Source organism: Canis lupus, chromosome 37 (genome assembly GCF_048164855.1).
Source record: "Canis lupus baileyi chromosome 37, mCanLup2.hap1, whole genome shotgun sequence".
Taxonomy (NCBI): Eukaryota; Metazoa; Chordata; class Mammalia; order Carnivora; family Canidae; genus Canis; species Canis lupus.
In genome coordinates, this window is record NC_132874.1 from 670,761 (window position 1) to 691,111 (window position 20,351).

The window sequence follows — 20,351 nt, forward strand, 5'->3', positions numbered from 1 at the left end:
GTGTCCCGTGGCGTGGCATGGCCTCCCAGCCTTTGCTGCCAGTTTGGAGCTGTCTCCAGGCTATCTTGGAGGGGCTCACCAGGGGCCTGCTGTATCCCCAGGAGTCCCAGTGCTCTAGGAGCAGCATCTTGATGCATTTTTAAAAAAATATTTTATTTATTCATGAGAGAGAGAGAGGCAGACATAGGCAGAGGGAGAAGGAGGCTCCTCGCAGGAAGCCTGATACAGGACTCCATCCCAGACCCTGCATCACGCCCTGAGCTGAAGGCAGATGCTCTACTGCTGAGCTACCCAGGTGTCCCTTCTTGATGCATTTTTATTAGCAGCAGCTAGAGCTGTGATAAGTTTGTTGGACTCAACACTACTTCCATTGTAAATGTGGACGTGTTTCCAGAGTAAGCATTCTTAACCATGCGGGGTGAGTGTCAGAAGACCACATACCTTACAATACCTGTTTTATAACCTGAACAACAGGACAGTGATGACCAGTGGGGTGTGTAGAAGGATGGCAAAGAGGTGCAGGGAAGCGTTCATGTTATTGGTTATCTTCTGGTTCTTGTGGGTTCATAGGTATTTTATAATTATTTAAATTTTTTTAATTTTTTTTTGACTTTTATTCATTTATGATAGTCACACAGAGAGAGAGAGAGGCAGAGATACAGGCAGAGGGAGAAGCAGGCTCCATGCACTGGGAGCCCGACGTGGGATTTGATCCCTGGTCTCCAGGATCGCGCCCTGGGCCAAAGGCAGGCACTAAACCGCTGAGCCACCCAGGGATCCCTAATTATTTAAATTTTTAACTAAAAGATATAACCCTACCATTTGGGATCCTCATCCCAAATGAAGTTGTAAATGATTCTAAATTTACTCCTGCAGAAAGATAAGCAACATCTGAATTCATAGAATGAGGATTTGGGCCCCTTTAGGCAAACATGGGGCCTGGTACCATCCTTCTGGCTCCTGTCTGGTTCTTTCCTCAGAACATCTGAAGCTGTTAATTACACACTAAGACTTCAACAACTCATTCTTCAGACTTTACTGCCCTAGGATATTACTGTGTGTTTTCAGCTGCTGATAGTGGCCTGGCGGGAAGATAGGAGCATCTTCCCCAACCAGACAGAGAATAAAAGGAAACTGAACATGGCCCTGCTCCTAGGATGTGCACAATTGGGAAGATGAGAAATACTTGGGAGAAGTGACTAACAAGTAACAAGTGCCATGACACTGAAAGCCAATCGCTGTCATTACAGGAAATAAGCCACTTGTCAATGCCCTTAGTTATCTGCGATCCCAGCCAAAGACTGTGAACAGGAATTGCATCTCTTCCCAGCACTGAAAAGTTTCATTCTTAGTGTACTAATGGTGGGTATGTTGCCTCTTCACTAATGAAGGACAATGATTCTTTGATTCAAATGACACAATTACCCAGTGTTGGGTCCCCCAGCTGAACTTGACTCCCCAGGAGGATACAAGAGAGCATGGCTTCCGTTCTTGGAAAAGTTAGTAAAGTCAGTTAAGAGGAAAAAATAACATGAAAAAGGAGCAGACAGCAACCAAAGCTGATGTGTGGGCAAGGGAAATGTGCGCTGCAGACCTCCCTGTGAACAGCCTTGGTCTGAGGAGGCTGGATCCTGGGGCATCACTTCTTAGGCTGACACACCAGCATTCATGGGTTCAGGCCTGCAAGAAAAGTTTTACTTGATTGTGTAATTAAATCACAACACCCGGGCACCTCCTCGAATGCAGGAATTCCGCCTGCGTTGAGGTCTCAGGAATGGGAAAGCTCTGCCAAACCAGTGTAATTACTTGGGAACTAGTTTTGCTAGGGTGTTAGCAAAGTGGTCTGGATTTCAAACTCTGGACAGTACTTGGATATGACCGCAGTGACTCAGTTACATTTCCTTGTCCCAACTGGAAAGAAAGCATAAATATCTCAGATGTGGCTTATTTGTGGGCTTAATTTTACATTTGGAGTTTGAAGTGTAACCAGGGCATTTGAAGGTAACTTTGAGGTACATTCCTCTCTATCCCCTGATTCCTCATTCAGAAGATTTGTCTGGATTATAGTGTTGCATACAATTGCCACGTCCAGTTTGGGGTTTGTGATACACAAGAATAGAATAGAAATAGAGGTGATAACTTATTTTAGTGTATGTAGAGATTTCACATTTCTCAACTTACACTTTTTTTTTTAAACTGGAAAGAAATATGCCAAAGAATTAACAGATGATTTCGATGAGATTATGGAGGATTTTTCCAGCTGCATTGAATTCTTCACAATGGAGACCTTGAAGTACACACACAAAAAAATGAGGGAAATATTGAGTGAACTCCCTATAGCATCTCCTGGCTTCAACAATCAATTTATTGCCAACTTCATTTCCAATATAGCCTCATCTGAATCTCCACTATTGCTGTTACTCCAAAGTAAATCCTGGACATGATAATTAGAGAATCAGATGTGTTTATGAGCTTTGTATAAAATACTCATTTCAAGGTTGGGAGTGGAGTTAAATTCTTTCTTTTAAACTGGTATGGACCACTCCTGTCAGCTTGTTTTCATTTGAGTCCTCTCTACCCTTTAATATTTTCAGGTCTTTCAAAATCCCTCTTGTGGAAGATGTTTTCATAAAAATGTAAGATGGGGGAGTCCTATTGCACAGTAAATGTTAGTAAATAGTAAAAATATTCATATAATTATACCTCACTTTATTCCAGAAAGGACTTCAAGCCATTTAAAACATAAAGTCAAGGTAGCAGGAGTTCAATATGCCATAAAAGAAAGAGACAAAAGTATACTAAATGCTACCCACATGTTTGTTTTTAAAGATTGATAAGGGAACCTTGTTAATTTTATAGCTCATAGTTTCTATGAGATGAAAATTGAGTTTTAAGGGGCTTAATGAGATTAAAAGAGAAATTACAATAAAAGAATTTCTGCCTGGGTTCTTGGTAAATAGAAACTATCACAAGGGTTTATCTTTCATATAATGAGTTTTGCAAATCAATAAGGAAAGATGAACACATGAATAAAAATTTGGTAGGCGATTTGCAAATTTACAGAATATGAAAATCCTTCAAACACAATGTTGAAACTCATTAATAAAGCCATAAAATAATGCCTTGCCACCTCTCACCCATTAAAATGCTTTGTTGTTGAATCACAGTACCAAAACTAGGGATTCCACTTCCAGAAAGGTAAGGAAATAATTATGGATATTGAAAATATCTAAGGAAGAGGGCAGCCCTGGTGGCGCAGTGGTTTAGCCGCCTGTAGCCAGGGGCGTGATCCTGGAGACGTTGGATCGAGTCCCATGTCTGGCTCTCTGCGTGGGGCCTGCTTCTCCCTCTGCCTGTGTCTCTGCGCCTCTCTCTCTCTCTGCATCTCTATGAATAAATAAATAAAATCTTAAAAAAAAAAGAAAAAAAATATCTACAGAAGAATGTTCTTTACAGCATTGCTGACAAGAGTAAGAAATTAGAAATAATCCAATGTTCAACAGTACCGGTTTGATGTGAGGTGTCTGCAGTAACTTGCAATCAGAAAAACAGTAATAATTACAAACTTTTAGGAACTTGAAATTGCCACATCTAGAATCATTTCTGGGACAACTTCCTTCCCACAGAACTACAGCTTATGAAAGTACAGCAAATCTCACACCTTTGAAGGAGGAAAATTAGGGTGAGAAGTGGCAAGGCATTATTTTATGGCTTTCTTTTTCTTTTCTTTTCTTTTTTTTTTTTTTTGGAAATATTTTAGGGGAAAATGAGCAAATCAAACTTTTAGGAGCCTCGAATCTCAAACTTTTAGGAGCATCTATTTACTAAAATACACATAAGACAACCTTAAAGTTATAGTATGAATGAGGAATACAACATAGATCAAAAAATTTCCACTTTCTTACAGAAAAATATAACCTAACAATGAAACACCATTTTTTTACTTCCCAGAAAAAAATGGCATGGTTTGTTAAGTGAATTTTGAATGAGGCCTAAAAATATTTACCTATGCCACCTATTTTGAAATTTTTATCCATAATTTCATAGTGTTGAAATTATGGATAAAATGTTTCATATTGTTGAAATACTATGAAACACATAGTGTTTCGGTTGTATCATCACTAAAAAAATGTTTAGCCCCTAAAGCAGTATTTACAGTAAATCTGGTATGAATGTCAAAAGAAAAAAATTGTTTTAAAAAATGGTGCAAAAGCATTTTGATTTTAGCACAACATATCGCAGAAAAGAATATGAATACAAGTTTGCAATTTTATGTATACCTCCAAAGAGACTGTCACTGACCACAGTATTTATATTGCTATATTAGCAATGAGGATTTTTGGGTATGTTTTTAAGGGCCACATAAAAATAGGTTCAAGGAACAGATTAAGTTGAAGTCCTAGATTAAAATGTTTGGTTTAAAGAATTTTCTACAACAAATTTCATGTTTATGTATGAAAAGTTATATAACCTTATATGAAAATGTCATTATTTTCTACACTATACTAAATGTACTTCCTAAGAGGAGAAAAAATTAATATCTAAAATAAATTAAGAAAAAAAAATAAATAAATTAAGATTACAAGACTATCAGCCATCCTTTGAACTCATCTATTTACACAAAGTATACACATTTGTTTCATTATTAACCGTAAAGAAATGAGGTGGTGACAACTACCTTTTGCACATCATCAACTCACTTTCGCCACAAGTGTGTCTTTGGTGTGAGTGTATAAGACCTAGGTGTGCCCACCCCTCATCACATCACCTGCAGGTTTATTAAGAAGATGAAGGTGTATTTTTCTTTCTTTCAAACAACATCCCGAGCAGACCGTAAGTAGCCTGAAATGATAAAATACTTAACTGGGCCTTTAGCTATGGACACAGATTGCTAAAATGTAAGTTATTTGCCCAAATTATCACATCAAATAACAAAGTCAGCCATAAAGCAGGCTGAAAAGCATGAAGTATTTCACGTAAGTGCGTCTTTCAATCCTTGAATTTCTGCAGAAACATTGTAACCACCATATAACGTGAGAGGGATACACAGAATCCAGAGGTTGCAGCTGCAGGTCGATGCTTCACAGGTGTCTCTGTCTGTGAACGTCTCCCCTGCGCAGCAGGCTCGTGGAAGACCACACAGTCAAAGCCATTTTCCTTTTTTTTTTTTTTGCTTTTTTCTTTTTTTTCTTTTTTTTTCAAAGCCATTTTCTATTATCAAAAGTAGGTGTGTTGGAACCTGGGCGTCTGGGCATCTAAGACAGGGCCTAGCAAACTCCAATTCCTTCTCTTTTCATTTAGGACAGACCTAACCTCTGCCTTGCAGAGAGAAAAACGTTTTCGTGTGAAAGCAGAAAATAACCCGTCGGGACGGAACGTACCCAGTTTCCTCGGTTTCCTCATCAGATCCGTGTCCCCTCTGAGCTCGGCCCCACCCTGAGCGGGGAGGGAATTTATTGTCAGGCCCAGACGCCCCGCGAGCCGAGGAAGTGGGGGAAGCCTGGGCCGGAGGGGAGGCGCCCGGTCCCTGCGTCTCCGGCCGGCCAGCTGCCCTCCAGGGATCAGGACTCGGGGCCGAGAGAGGACCCGGACCCTCCCGCAGCCTCTGCCCCGGGCCTGCACCTGCCGCGACCCCAGCTGCGGACCCAGCTGCGGACCCAGCCCCCGCACAGGCGCACCTGGCGCAGGCGCTCTCGGACGCACTCCCGGGAGGCCGCGGCCGCACCAAGGGGCCGGGGCCGAGCTACGTTTGTTCTCGTTTCCCTCGGCGCCGGGACCTAGGCGAGGCCGAGAGGCGGGTCTCCCCCAGCGCGCAGGCCGACCTCCCTCCTCCTCCCCCGGCCGGCCGGGTCGGGTCCCGAGCGCCGCCTCCCGCGAGCGGCTTACGTCACAGGAGCGCCACCGCGCCACATCGACTTTAGCAGAAAATCTCCGCTCTTCCGCAGGGTGTCAGGATGGCCGAGTGGTCTAAGGCGCCAGACTCAAGCTCCGCTTCCCCGCTGGGGATTCTGGTCTCCGAATGGAGGCGTGGGTTCGAATCCCACTTCTGACACATGCTTTTTTTTTTTTCTCCAATTTCCTACACATGGAGATCAACCTGCTGAGAAGTCTGACCAACGTCTAGTATTAACGAGCATAAAGATTTCTTACAGGGACTGTTAAAAACACCGAAAATGTGAAGAGCGAGAATATCGCGATACGTCTCGAAAGCCGAGATCTCTGGTGCAAGACTTCACAGGGAAAGCCCCGAGAGGAGGGCATCCGTGGCGATATCGCGAGAGAGCTGAGAAGCGCGCGAGGTTTGCGGCCCGTCCCGCACGCGCTCTCCGTGGCGTCGGCGTCCGCGTCGGCGTCCGCGTCCGGCGCTTTGGTTTTGTCTTCTCGGCCCACGCCGGGCGTCGCGTCGTCCGTTTTCTGGGGTAGCGCCAGAAGTGTGCACCTTCCTCCTTCCGGTTCTCTGGTGTTCGTGTGCTTTCCCTGTGTCTGCGTTTGCATGTGTGCCCTGGACACGGCTTTCTCGAGACACTCTGTTCTTTGACGTGTCTCACTCGGGTTCTCGCCCCCTGAACACCTTCCTTGGAGGAATCGCGAATCCTCCCGCAGGGCGACGGCTCCCACTCTATGCACCCGCTTTCCCGACGTATTGAAGGTGCAGTCACCGCTCGCCCAACACATGCTTCCTGAGTGCTTTCCACCTGCCGGGGAGGCAGCCCTGGGCGGCGGCGATAATAATATAAAATAGGATAGGATAAAAATGTGAATTTAAAATAAAATAAGTTTCTGCCCTTGTGCTTATATTACAATGCAGTGAACTTTGGTTCTGCCGCAGGAACACATTCCAACATTTCCTTACTTCTCAGGAGAAGAATCTTGAGATTAAATGTTTAATGCCGGCTCTAGGAGATTCCGGTTCCAATGGCTGTATGCTTTTCTGTCATCATGGCCACTCATGACTCTGCTCATCTCACCGTTAATTTATACCAATCTCAACATGTGAGAAGCTGTGCAGGTATCAGCAGACATGCGTCGTGGACAAGACCCAACCATCCCATCTGAATTCAGATGCTTTCATGTACCACCAAACAGACTCAATCCCTGCAGCACATAAATCAGCTGTGGTTAAGTGAAATGCGAAATGAAATATAGAAACTTGGTGAGGGGAAAAGAAACTCATTCTGGCAAGATTTCTACTACTGTTACTAAATATACATATATATAGCACATAATACATCTTATGTATGTATAACTACTGCCCTCATAAGATCATTTTCAGAGGAGCAGAAACAGGATTTCTGGAGACTGGAAGAATGTGTAGCTTCTTTTGGAGAACTGGGTGAGTTAGAAAAAGACAGGAAGATAATACAAGAGAGAGGTAAGAGTAGCTGGTTCACCTGGAAAATTCTAGAAGAAAAAATAAGGCTGTTGTCATAAATGACTTTTCATATATCTGACATATTGGATTTTAAAAGGTTAATTTTACTTAAAGATTTATTTACTTATTAGTAAGAGACACACAGAGAGAGGGAGGCAGAAGCAGAAGGAGGCTCCATGCAGGGAGCCTGACACAGGACTTGATCCTGAATCTCCAGTATCAGGCCCTGGGCTGATAGCAGCACTAAACCGCTGAGCCACCAGGGCTGCCCTAATTTTACTTTTAAAATTAATACCAAAAAACATGATTACAGAATTTTTACAAAACTACTTAAGTGGAACTTTCCCCTTCCTGTTTCACTCACTTCGATTAAATGCCTTTTAGAATTATTGGGAAGATACTTAACTTGCTTCACTCTCTTCTTTGTCCTCCCCTTAGGAAGAAAAATCTAAGAGTAATAGTTTTTCCTTCTCTGATCCACATTTTGGGTGGCACTAATATTCAGCTGTGCTTCTATGGTCTCTTCAGCTCTTTGCATTGGTGGTTTTACAGAGTACTTGTGCCTTCACACAACTGCTAGGCAAATGAGTCTACTGGGTTCCAGGTATAAACATGGGAAGGAGTAGAGAGAGCCCATTTTAGTTTTAGATCCAAACCATGTTCTTCAGTCTATGTTTGCCAGCAACAAGCTGGTATTTTGCTTCTGTCATTGGTGTAAACTCCTTGTTGCCAAATTGTTAAAGACCATGTTAAAATAAAAAGGTAAATTTATGACTTTCATACAAATGAAAATGAGTATGTGTTGAGAATAACGTAACAACTAGTAAGATGTTACAATTGGCTCAAAAGAAAATTCAAAGTACTACCCATTTATAGACAATCTGGAATGCTGAAGTAACTTTGCAAGTTGATTTTTTAAAACTGTCCATTTCCAGGGCAATGATCATTTGCATTCCACTGGACACAATTCATTTGCATTTCTGTGGTGAAAATCATTTTCACTGTTACCAGTTTCCTACGACTCAAAGAGTTGTGAGATAGCTAAAAAATCAATGAAAATCACTGTTATGGACTGAATGTGTCCCTCCAAAATTCATGTTGAAACCCAATGTCATGGTATTAGGAGATGGGATCTGTGGAAAGTAATTAGGATTAATATGTCAGGAGGGTAGAATGCTCCTAAATGGGATTAGGGTCATTGTAAAGAATCCTGAGGGAGCCTGCTTCCTCACTGTGCTCTTCAGCCATTTGAGAACACAGCAAGAAGACAGCCTTCCAAACACAGGAAAGGGCCTCATTAGAACCCAACCCGGTCGGTGGTCCCTGATCTGGGACTTTATGCCTTCTGGAACTCTAAGATATAAACTTCTGTTAGTTAAGCCACACATTTTGTGGCATTCTGCTACAGCAGCCATGACTCAGACGGTTGTCCTACTCAAGCTACCATGGAAACCTTGACAATTTTTGAAAATTTGAAAATTTTTCCTGACAAAACTCATAGTGGAAATGGATGCGATCACAACCTTCAAAACTGAAACATCCTTTCTTATTTCACTAGCACACTCACATGGAATTGGGCTTTAGAGTTGAATTCATTAAAAAGTGGAAGATAAGCCTTTATCTCACCACATTGCAAGAACCCTCCAATTTGCAATGATGTCTAGCCAATCAATATCCTTTCTTTTTTTTGAAGATTTTACTTTTAAGTAATCTCTATACCCAACGTGGGGCTCAAACTGACAAGCCCAAGATCAAGAGTCCCATGCTCTACTGACTGAGCCCGTTAGGTGCCTCTAGGAGGCTTGATTTCGTAATCTTGACTTTGTAATATTGAGGAGCTTGGTCTCCATGCTGGGGCGGGGTGAGGTCATCCATGTCTATAACTTATATCGTTTGAAAGAATCAGAGTGAAATGAGAAGTAAATATGTAGCTCCTGACCTGAAGAAACCTGTTGGAGAGGGGAGTCTGACCTGACCACTCAAGGATATTGGAAGATGTCCTTAAATGTTTTGAAGGGAAAGGATATAAGCTTGTTATTCCTTCCTTTCAAAGTCTGGTCACCAATCAAGAGCTTATAATAAGGAAAGGGATCAGAATAAGACATGAGTTTTAAGGGCAGCAAAATATGTTTTTTTAGCATAAGGATTATTTTGAGAAATAGCAGACACAGGAGAATCTCTGAAAACAGAGTACAAGTTACCCTTTTGTAAGGGTGTCTCCCTCTGTATGAGAAAGAGAAGGATGACCCTGGATCAGAAGAAACAAGAAGGTACTAACAGACCTTACTCCTATTTATACTTTTCCTAGTCAGCTCCTGTAACTGACCTCCCCTACACCCTCTTTGTCTTTAGCTGAAGATGGTATTCAAGCCTGAATCCCAAGCTACCTGAGAGTCACTCATTCTTCCCTGGGTCTCTCCCATGTGTCCATGATACACACGTTAATAAATTTGTGTTTGTTTTCCTCTTGTTAATCTGCCTTTCGTTACCAGGACTCCAGCCAAGAACTTAGACGGGTAGAGGGAAGATTCTTTTTTCCTCTCTTACAAGCTTCAAAATTCTACAAACACATCTGGGAGTCTCATCCATTGCTTCATCTACTTAGGGGAAGCAATGAACGTTTATTTGTTCAGGTTTCAGAGCCCAAATGAGTCTAGAGAGGTGTCAAGCTGCAGAATTCTCCTATCACAGGGGTAGGGGGGAAAGCACTGCAGATGAAGGGAAGTTTTGAAGATTTGTGGCAAAAGTCTAAAATAGCTCCCAGTTTGAAGTTCTTTGACTATCAGATCATTTAACCTCGTGCCTCTTCCAGGAGCAAATGAGATGATGTGTGCCAAGTGCATACATCTTCCCAGCACAAAGAAAGGAGTCTGCAGGTGCCAGGCAGGGGTAGTGTCGGTGGGAGAAGCAAATCTGACTCCGGAGCGACAGCCCAGGGTTCAGAGCTGCGCGGCCTGCAAGCGCCTGGACGCAGAGACGGGGGCCGGCACACCACTGAGCGCGAGGCCCACCGCATCCTAGAGAGGCGCTCCAGAGAGCCCTTGGCCGGCCCCCGCCGGCCGCTCTAGGACCCGCCTCTTCACGGTCCTTAGCGGCCGATCCCTACTTCCGGCTTCCGTCTGGGCCTGCGTGGGAGGCAGGGATGCGGGGGAGGCTGCGGGGGGCGGGGAGTAGAAGAGCCTCCGCTGGGGGAGGGGCGGGAGGGGGGAGGGGGGAGCCGCTCAGGGGGGTGGGGGGCTTGGTTGCGGTCCCTGGGGCGCGCCCTTCGGCTCCGGACGCCCCCCAGCCCCCGCCCCGCTCCCCCAGCGGGCCCGCGCTCGCCACCTCCTCCAGGCAGGCCGCCGAGCCCCCCGGGGGGCCGCGCGCTGTGCGGACGCGGAGACGCATCCCGGGAAGACGCGTGAGCTGGAGACCTTCCCGTTTCTTCCTTATCGGAGACGGGGTTACTTGGAATGACAGGTTGTCCTTAGTCGTCCTCCTGACTCGGTGGTGACCTCGGGGGACGTTGGTGGAGCGTAGAGCGGGGCCTGCACTGTTTGGGGCCTGACCCAAATCCAGCGTTGTTTGGCTGACTCCTTAAGGAAAGAAACAAAGAGGAGAAAAAGCTGAACCCAGTCTGCTCCGGGATGGGTCCTGGACTTTCCGGGACTTTCCCTCCTTGTGACACTAGAGGTCACACCCGGGGTGGTGATTTGAATGATTCGCATTCCGTGAGACAGGCCACGCGGGAGCAACAGGACCTATGAATGCGCAGGTGCTCGTGCATCCCCCACCCGAGGTGCTTGTTACTACAACCCCATTGCCACCCGAGTTTCCTGAGAACACCTGGGGAGCCAGCCTGAGCACACAGTCCTTCCTGCTGCCCTCCCTGGGCTGTAGCAGAAGCCCCAGGAAACCTCTACGGGCCTCGTGGATTTCTGCTGTAGGCGATGCCGGGGCCTGCTGGGGGCCAGAAGCACTTGAGAAACCCAGGAAGCGTTTGGTGTGAATATGTGGAAGAGGAGCCCCGATCCGGGGAAGACGGACCCCTACACTATCCCTAACAGCATCCCTGTCAGGTAGCAAAGGGGAGGCTCCTGGAATCCGAGCGGGAAGGGGCAGTTCATTCGCGGGAAAGCAGGAAACGCAAGGATCTTTCACTCTCTGGGAATTGGGAGTTTGTGATCTCTGGTCTCTTACAGGTTTTCTTTGCTCCTGGACGATGACGAAATTGTCTTTTGGAAGCATGGGAATGATTTTAGCTTTTGTTTTTCCTAATGGTATTTCCTTATTGTTTCCTGAGTCAAAAATGCCTCTGGCATCTAGATGGTCCTGTTTGTAGGTTTTCCACTTCTTTGCCACACTGGAAAGAACCTCAAGGGGGATCTCTCCACGGAGAGAGTTTAATACACCCTTTAGGGTTGTTTCAATCCAGCAGTGAAGCCACAGGAAGCTGAGGCTCTTACCCTCCCAGCTCCACAGGAGTCTGTGGGGTTCTGTTCCTTAATAGTGGAGAACAATGAACATATTTGGAAACCAGAATCCAGCGTACCAGGGAGATCTTTTGCCTATTTCAGAGAGTTTTGTTATCCAGACAGCTGGATCCCTTGAGGCTCTAAGTCGCACCGGGATCCATGAGCTGTGCCAACACTGGCTGTACCCCAAAACCCCCAGCAAGGAGCAGTTCCTGCCCAAGGACCTTTAGGCTTGGATGCGGGAGCAGCATGCTGAGAGCAGGAACGGGGTGGTGGCTGTGCTGGAGGACCTGGAGAGGGAGCTGGATGAGCCCAGAAAGCAGGTGGGAGAGAATGTGAGCTGTCCTCGGGGAGAGGGTTTAGATCTCTGCTCCACGGGGAGGCATCTACCCAGCACTTGCAGAGTGGGCAGGTTTCTGTTTTCTGTAAATAAACACAGAGCTATGAGCTTCAGGTTTTGTTTTTATCCTATTGGGAACTTCAGGGATTCTTCACTCTAATTGAAGCCATCAAGAAGAGGGACAGATAGGGGAACATTGCTTGAGCAAATACCTAGCCACCAAAATGAATACAATGAACCTCTCCATTGCTCTCATGCCATTTCCTGTCACTAGGCTCATTGCCAACCTTCTGATAGGGTGTTCTGGATCTCGGCAACTCCTAGAAGGTGTATAGGGACAGACGCTCAGATTTGGAGCAATTAAATCTCCAAATTTTTTAAGATTTTATTTATTTATCCATGAGAAACACAGAGAGAGGCAGAGACACAGGCCCCATGCAGGGAGCCTGACGTGGGACTCGATCCCAGGACTCCAGGATCACGCCCTGGGCCAAAGGCAGTGCTAAACCGCTGAGCCACCCAGGCTGCCAGGCTGAATGATTTTATCTTACTTGTAAATACATATTTCAAGGAAGCATATGCTTTCCTAATTACAGGAGAACCTGTACAGTCCTGGACTGATGGAGTTAGGAGTTAGATCCGTGAGATGGTAGTGATCTCAAGGACCCTCACAGGAGGCGGGGCGGGGGTACAAGTCAGGGTAGACCAAACTGGAGCCATCGCAAATAGACCCTGGATGAAGTGGAATGGCAGAGCACAGTCACGTAACAGTTCCAGGTGATACTAGGTTGGGAGCGGCGGGCAAGAATACTGGAGAGGGCACAGGTGGACCACTCACTGCTGTTGGTCCATTTCTTCTCCAGTGCTAATGTGTTTTAATCATTGTAGCTTTATTTAAATATTTTATATATTTATTTGAGAGAGAGAGAACAAGCAGGGGAGGGGTAGAGAGAGATGGAGATGGTTCTCCATCCCTGAGCAAGGAGTCCAACACAGAGCTCCATCCCAGGACCCTGGGATCATGACCTGAGGCAAAGGCTGATGCTTCACCAAGTGAGCCACCCAGGTGCCCCAATCATTGTAGCTTTAAAATACATCTTAAAAAATTCTTTGAATGTTTATTTTTTTTGTTTAAATTCAAGTTACTTAACCTATAGTGTAGAATTGGTTTCAGAAGTAGAATTTAGTGATTCATCACTTACCTGTAACACCCAGTGCATCACAGCAGGTGCTTCTTTGATGCCCATCCCCCACCCCCAGTTCTCCATCGTGAAGAGTCTCATAAAGTTTGCCTCCCTCTCATTTTTATCTCATTTTATCTGTTTTTATCTCATTTTATAAAATATATATTTTAATATCTAGTAAAGCTAGTCCTCATCACTGCTCTCTAACAGTCCTTTTCTGATTATTATATGCTTATTTTTCCAGGTGAACATTAGTATCATTATATTATCTTCCTCCTACACTCCTTCCACTAATTTTTTTGTGTTTATATTTGAATTATGTTAAATTCCTAGATTAAGAGCAAGGCATATATTTCTATTTACTAAATTCGTCTTTTTTTATAAGGCAGCAGTTTTTTAAAAATCCCTATAGAGACCCACCACATTTTTTGTTTTTGTTTTTCTACTTTACTGTTACAAAAAGTATCCTTTTCCCATTACATGTTCTAACATTTTTAAGTACTATCAGCAAACTAAGTGATTGTGTGAATTTTGACTCTGGCATTGATCATGATGTTATACAGAAATGCAAGTCCCAAATACCCGATCAGCATTACTAGGAAATGTGGTATATTTTAGACACAAATCCTTTATCAGATACTTCTTTTGTAAAAAGATTTTCACCCAGGCTACAGTTTGTCCTTTCATTCTCTTAGTAGTGGCTCCTGCAGAGCAAAAGTTATTAATTTTAATGAAGCCAACTTAACCAATTTCTTTATGCTCTTGGAGTTGTATCTTTTTCTTAAAGATTTTATTTATTTATTCATGAGAGACACACAGAGAGAGTCAGAGACATAGGCAGAGGAAGAAGCAGGCTCCCCAAGGGGAACTCGATGTGAGACTTTGGTCCTGGGACTCCGGGATCACACCCTGACCCAAAGGCAGATGCTCAACCACTGAGCCACGCAGGTGTCCCTTTTGGTGTTGTATCTAAAAAGTTATAACCAAAGCCGAGCTCACTTACATTGTCCCCTCTGGTATCTTCTAGAAGTTTTACAGTTTTGTGTTTTACATTTAAGTCTGTGATCCATTTTTTTAAAGATTTTATTTATTCATAAGAGACAGAGGGAGAGAGAGAGAGAGAGAGAGGGAGAGGGGCAGAGTCACAGGCAGAGGGAGAAGCAGGCTTCATGCAGGGAGCCCGATGTGGGACTCGATCCTGGGACCCCAGGATCACGCCCTGAGCCAAAGGCAGACGTTCAACCACTGAGCCATCCAGGTGTCCCGATCATTGGATTTTGAACAGTGTGAAGGAGATGGAACATGCAAGTGAAATTAGGCTTTAGACCTTCCTTGCCAAAATACAAAACTTGAGCTTAATAGCATGGTGACTAGAGATGTATATTTGTGGATATATAAGCAAAGACAGGTGAAGCCGTAAGATTTGTGAGCCAGCCAAGTTATCAGAAAGAAGAGTGTAGTTGGCAGAGTAAGCTCTGTCAGAACACAGAAAAAGTCAAGGGATGACAACTTACAAGAGATGAAAGGGGAGGCAGTCCTCTGGTTAGAAGCATGAAAGTCACTTCAGGGGAGCTGCTTTTTTTCATTTGGTCAGCAAGTTCTCCTGCCTCCTTTGAGCTCTCCTCAACTGTTCGTGTGGTCTCAAAACCAGTCTCCTTGCCTCCAGGTGTGGGGTCTATCATCCATGCCATCACCACAGTGACTGCCATAAAGCCCAAAGCTACTCTCATGTGCCTGCGTAGACCTGGTGATGGGCCAGCTCATGAGCCTGGCAACAAGACTCTTCATATCCAGCCTGCTTCTCCAGCCCCACATCCTTCCCCTTCCTACTCAATCTGTGCTTCCATTGGCCAACAGTACCATCTAAAGAATGCCTCTGTAACTTCGTGCGTTCCAGCTGAAAACCTCTTGTCTCCCTCCCTCCCTTGTCTAACAGTTGGTCTAACCATCTGTACTCATGTTTTAAGATGGCCCATCAGCCTGTCCTCTGTGTTTGACTGTCTTCAGAGTTCAATGCCCCAGTAGCTCTGACACTTCCCTTTGGTTGGAGCATTTGCCACACTGTGTTGTAGCTGTACACTTATCTGTGTGTCTCACCTCCAGGTTGTGCCCTAAGGAGCATCTTCCTCATCTGTAGATAGATGCCAGGTAAATGGCAAGGAACTATAGACAGAGCTTGACCCAAGCTACTATTCAGTGTGTGACAAATCATTTAATGAGCATGGCATCCTAAAAACCAAGGGAGTTTCTAGAAACAAGTAACAGTTCTTAATGATTTCTAACATTTTGCTTACATCACCAGGCAGATAGCGTCGGGATCCAGATAACTGCTTGGAGGTGTTGAGAAAAGCAGCCAGTGGATCAAGTTAAGGAGCTGCTATGGAAATTATTACATTCCTGATATTTCATAATTACATTCCTGGTACTTCCCGTCAGTACCTCTAAAGGTCAGTCACAGGGGAATCGTAACGTTCTACACTCATCACAGCTACATCTTTTTCTCTCTCTGATTTGTGTCCTTAAATGTCTAGAAAGGCTTGCTTGATATGGAAAGCTTTCCCCACATCGTATTCGTGTGAGTATATATGTAACTCATGAGTTGAGTCTAGAAGAGCATCATTGTGTTCCACAATTTCAGGATCATGCAGTATGGGCTGGGAGGACCATCACCTTGACCAAGTGGGACTATATTTAAGTTATGCTCTTTTTTTTTTTTTTAAAGATTTTACTTATTTATTCATGAGAGGTCGTGGGGGAGGGGGTGGGAGAGACACAGGCAAAGGGAGAAGCAGGCCCCATGCAGGGAGCCTGACGTGGGACTCGATTCTGGGACTCTAGGATCACGCCCTAGGCCGAAGGCAGGCACTCAACTGCTGAGCCACCCAGGGATACCCAAGTTATGCTCTTTAAAAGAAAAAAAAAAGGTAATAGATTTATTAAGTACCATATACTTGTTAATGTAACTAGTTATTCCCTTCTATCTAAAACGATGATGGTGTTACATTTTTCAACTATATCTCTCCAGGAGATATAGTTTATGTACTCTCAACTTACTTGTGAAATGGCTTTTCTTCACTCACTACTGTGGAAACAAACTAATATATGCTTTTTCTTTTTTTCTTTTTTTTTTTTTTAAATTTTTATTTATTTATGATAGTCACAGAGAGAGAGAGAAAGAGAGAGGGGCAGGCTCCATGCACCAGGAGCCCGACATGGGATTCGATCCTAGGTCTCCAGGATCGTGCCCTGGGCCAAAGGCAGGCGCCAAACCACTGCGCCACCCAGGGATCCCTGCTTTTTCTTTTAAAAGAAGCTAAGGAACATGAATGCCCTTCTAAAAAGGAATCAACTTCTAATTAAAAGGAAACCATAGAGCAAATCATATGAAACAAAATCCTTTGTTTATTCTAGCAGTAAAGTAACTGAGTGCGCTAATATTCAGCAGTTTCCAAGCCAGAGCATTGCTACCTTCTGATCTACATTTAAAAATATATTTGGGGACATTTTTTGGTTGTCACTATGACTGGGGCATGCCACTTATATGTTGTGGGTAGAGTCCAGAAATTCTAGACATTATGTTACATAGTACATATTATCATATATTGTACAGATAATTGTATAGAGGAGAGGATATTCCAGTGGAGTATAAAGAAAGAGTTTTTCCATCCAAACTGCTAGTAATACTCCTTTTGGAAAACCCTGAAGTAAAGAATAGGGAATATTTCCAACCCATTGAGTTCAACAAAGATTTGTTCATTAGATTAAGCTCAAGTTGCAAGACTGAACTGAACTATGCTCACTTCTTTTTTTTTTTAATTTTTATTTATTTATGATAGTCACACAGAGAGAGAGAGAGGCAGAGACACAGGCAGAGGGAGAAGCAGGCTCCATGCACCAGGAGCCCGACGTGGGATTCGATGCCCCGGTCTCCAGGATCGCGCCCTGGGCCAAAGGCAGGCGCCAAACCGCTGCGCCACCCAGGGATCCCTATGCTCACTTCTTTATCAAAACTGATGCATTTTAAAAAAATTAAAAAAAGGAAAAAACTGATGCATTTCTTTTATCTTAATGCCATGTAGTGTGATAAATGAATTAAGAAAGGAGACCATCACACTGAGGTGTCTGAGGCTGTGGTGGCTTACGTAAATAGGCCAAAGCCTAAGCCTATCAATGCTTCAAGGTTATGAAATCATGTTCAATTATTCCAAGCAGCCAAGGAGGCTTTTAAGCTATAGGCAATCAACATTTTCCTTCTGCTCTTTTTTTTTTTTTTTTTTTTCTTTTTTACATAGGCTCCACACCCAGCCTGGAGCCCATTGGCCCATTGTGGGGTCAAACCCAGGACCCTGAGATCCAGACAAGAGTCTGATGCTGGAACAGCTGAGCCCCCCAGGCACCCCTGCTTCTACTTTCTTAGAAGTCTCTCCCTGAGCTGGTGGTAGAGCATTCCTACCACTTCAGGTTTGGTGCTGCCTGATTCTCATCACTTTTTGCTCAAATACACTCTTAAAATGTTTACTATGCCTCATGTATCTTTTATCCAGCATGATGGGATATTACATGTTTTATCCATCTGAAATGTAGAACTATTATGTCTGTCTCCTTCTCTACCCCTTGCATTTTTGGTGCTTTCTGGATTTCAACGAACTCACAACAGCTCTATTTAGCTCTGATTTTCAGTGTTTGTTTTTTTTTTTTTTTTTAAGATTTTATTTATTTACTCATGAGATACACAGAGAGGCAGAGACACAGGCAGAGGGAGAAGCAGGCTCCCTGTGTGGAGCCCAATGCGAGACCAGATCCCAGGACCCCGGGATCACGACCTGAGCCAAAAGCAGACTCTCAGCCCAACCGTTGAGCCATCCAGGTGTCCCTGATTTTCAGTTTGATCCTTCTCAGCTCCTGTACCTTGTTGCTCTCTACTTGTCTGCACAAAGCCAGCACGTTGTGAGGATGTTGTCCTCTTGGACACTTAGTCTAAATCACTAGAAACTTATTCTAACATGTTTATTTGAAATCCGGCCCTTCCCAGCTTAATTACAATTTCATTGAGTACAAACTTACTACAAATAAAACTTACCTGCCCACAGGAAAGCTCAGTCTAGTTCCAGACTAATGCTGTGTAAGTAGTGAAATGCAGTTACATATAATATTTTATTTAAAATACTGTGTGTGGGGCACCTGGGTTGCTCAGTGGTTGAGTGTCTGCCTTTGGCTCAGGTTGTGATCCCAGAATCCTGGGATTGAGTCTTGCATCAGGCCTGCTTCTCCCTCTGCCTGTGTCTCTGCCTCTCTCTCTCTGTGTCTCTCATGAATAAATAAATCAATCTTAAAAATAAAATAATAAAATACTGTGTGTGGATATTGAAAAGCCAAATATTGGACAGTATTTGAAGTCATCTTACATGGTGAGAAGCTCCAAAAAGGCAGAAAGCTGGGGCCTTACTTTTTATTCCAAATGACCTTTGTTATGAATGCCTTTTGCTCTGTGTAATCTGATATGAGACTATTTTGCGACCAGTTATTTTGAATAGGATTTGATAATTTTGGATAAATATAAAGCTATTGGTCTGAAACTACCACTTTTGTTATTATTAATCATTAATTTCTAAAGTGTCAAAACAAAAGGAAAAGCATTTTAAATATCAGCACTGAAAAGCACATGCTCAAAGAATAAAAATCCTTAAACTAAGTAAGTGTAATTTTGTGGAAACTCATTGCATGGTCTACCTTTTGCTCCTTTCCTTACAGCTGTGTGAAGACATTATCACATCTGTTTTTGGTGTTTGTGGTTGAGAATCAGTGGTCCCTGATGGCAGAGCCTTTCAATATTCTCTCCATCTCACTTCCTCATCCTCTTATTTAAGTTTTTTTTCTTTTTAAAAATAATTTCTATACCCAACATGGAGTTTGAACCCACAGCCCCAAGATCAAAAGTAACATACTCTTCCAACTGACCAGCCAGGTGCCCCTCTTCTTCATCCTTTATAAGAACAGACCTCTTAGCAGAATAAGAATTTAGGTAGACAGCCCTTTAGGACAACCCATGGATTGTGAAATAAATAGTAGTAGTTCTCTCTGAGGGTCATCACCTCCCTGTCCCTAGCATTCAGTTTCCAGATCGGTTTTCCATCTTTCCTTCGATCTTTACACAGAGCAACTTGCTTGTAAGTGAATCCAATGGGCATAGGCAAGGCCACAGGGTTGTGTACTAGCTAAAAGTGTTCCGAAGTTAATAGAAAGTCAGCACCTGACTTCTTTGTCTTTAGCAAAATAATGCAGAATAGCATGCTTGCTTGAATGTACATATACCAGAGTTTAAAGTGATACAGAGATTAGCGTGGGCCCTGCACAAGAATGACATGCAAATTCATGAAGCATTCCATATGTTTAAAGGAAAAAAAAATAAAAATTAAATCAAGCAGTAAATGCAGGTTTGATTAAGGTATCCTCAGAATGGCAAATTTTCATCCTAACGTTATTCATCCTTAAGTTATTATCATTGTGAAGCCAATGTGCCCCAGGGTAAAACATGTCAAAGATTCAAAAAGTCAAGTTAGGGTGGCTCAGTGGTTTAGCGCCGCCTTCAGCCCAGGGCGTGATCCTGGAGACCTGGGATCGAGTCCCGCGTCGGGCTCCCTGCATGGAGCCTGCTTCTCCCTCTGACTCTCTCTCTCTTTGTAATGAATAAATAAAATAAAAATTTAAAAAGTCAAGTTAAAATTCAACTGAATTGTGGAAAGCTCCAGCTTAACGAAAAATGAAGATACTTAAAAAAAAAAAAAGGCAGAATAGTCAGCATAGAAAGTAGGTGTAGAAGACAGGCCAAAACAACCCTACAACACAGGCCTGATACCTCTATCAATGAGCGAGTGTGAATGAGATACATGTGTTCCAGCAGCAGAGGGCTCCTAGGAAAACCACAATACAAGGATCCAAACTGGATTTCTCTCGGAATCATTAGGCCAGGACTCTTCAGTAGAGAATTCAGCTAAGTCCTT

The 20,351-nt window shown here is 43.7% G+C and overlaps 2 long non-coding RNA genes and 2 other non-coding genes across 5 annotated transcripts; 3 read left to right on the forward strand and 1 right to left on the reverse strand.

Moving 5' to 3' along the window:
* Positions 1-132: 132 nt before the first annotated feature.
* On the reverse strand, positions 133-8,840 carry LOC140626289 (uncharacterized). 2 transcript variants are annotated; one of them, XR_012025472.1, is made up of 3 exons: positions 4,769-8,840; positions 2,182-2,287; positions 133-1,680 (listed from the first exon to the last, which is right to left on the reverse strand). It is a non-coding gene; the product is annotated as an uncharacterized lncRNA (long non-coding RNA). The 2 variants fall into 2 exon arrangements; XR_012025471.1 differs by having other exon boundaries at positions 2,182-8,840.
* TRNAL-CAA (transfer RNA leucine (anticodon CAA)) lies at positions 5,949-6,052 on the forward strand. The gene is made up of 2 exons: positions 5,949-5,986; positions 6,007-6,052. It is a non-coding gene; the product is annotated as a tRNA-Leu (tRNA).
* A 1,759-nt stretch (positions 8,841-10,599) lies between the features above and the next one.
* Positions 10,600-19,042, forward strand: LOC140626438 (uncharacterized). Its single transcript, XR_012025582.1, has 3 exons — positions 10,600-11,430; positions 15,653-15,797; positions 17,643-19,042. It is a non-coding gene; the product is annotated as an uncharacterized lncRNA (long non-coding RNA).
* Positions 19,043-19,640: 598 nt separating this feature from the next.
* Positions 19,641-19,742, forward strand: LOC140626497 (U6 spliceosomal RNA). Its single transcript, XR_012025670.1, has one exon. It is a non-coding gene; the product is annotated as a U6 spliceosomal RNA (small nuclear RNA).
* The last annotated feature ends 609 nt before the right edge of the window (positions 19,743-20,351 follow it).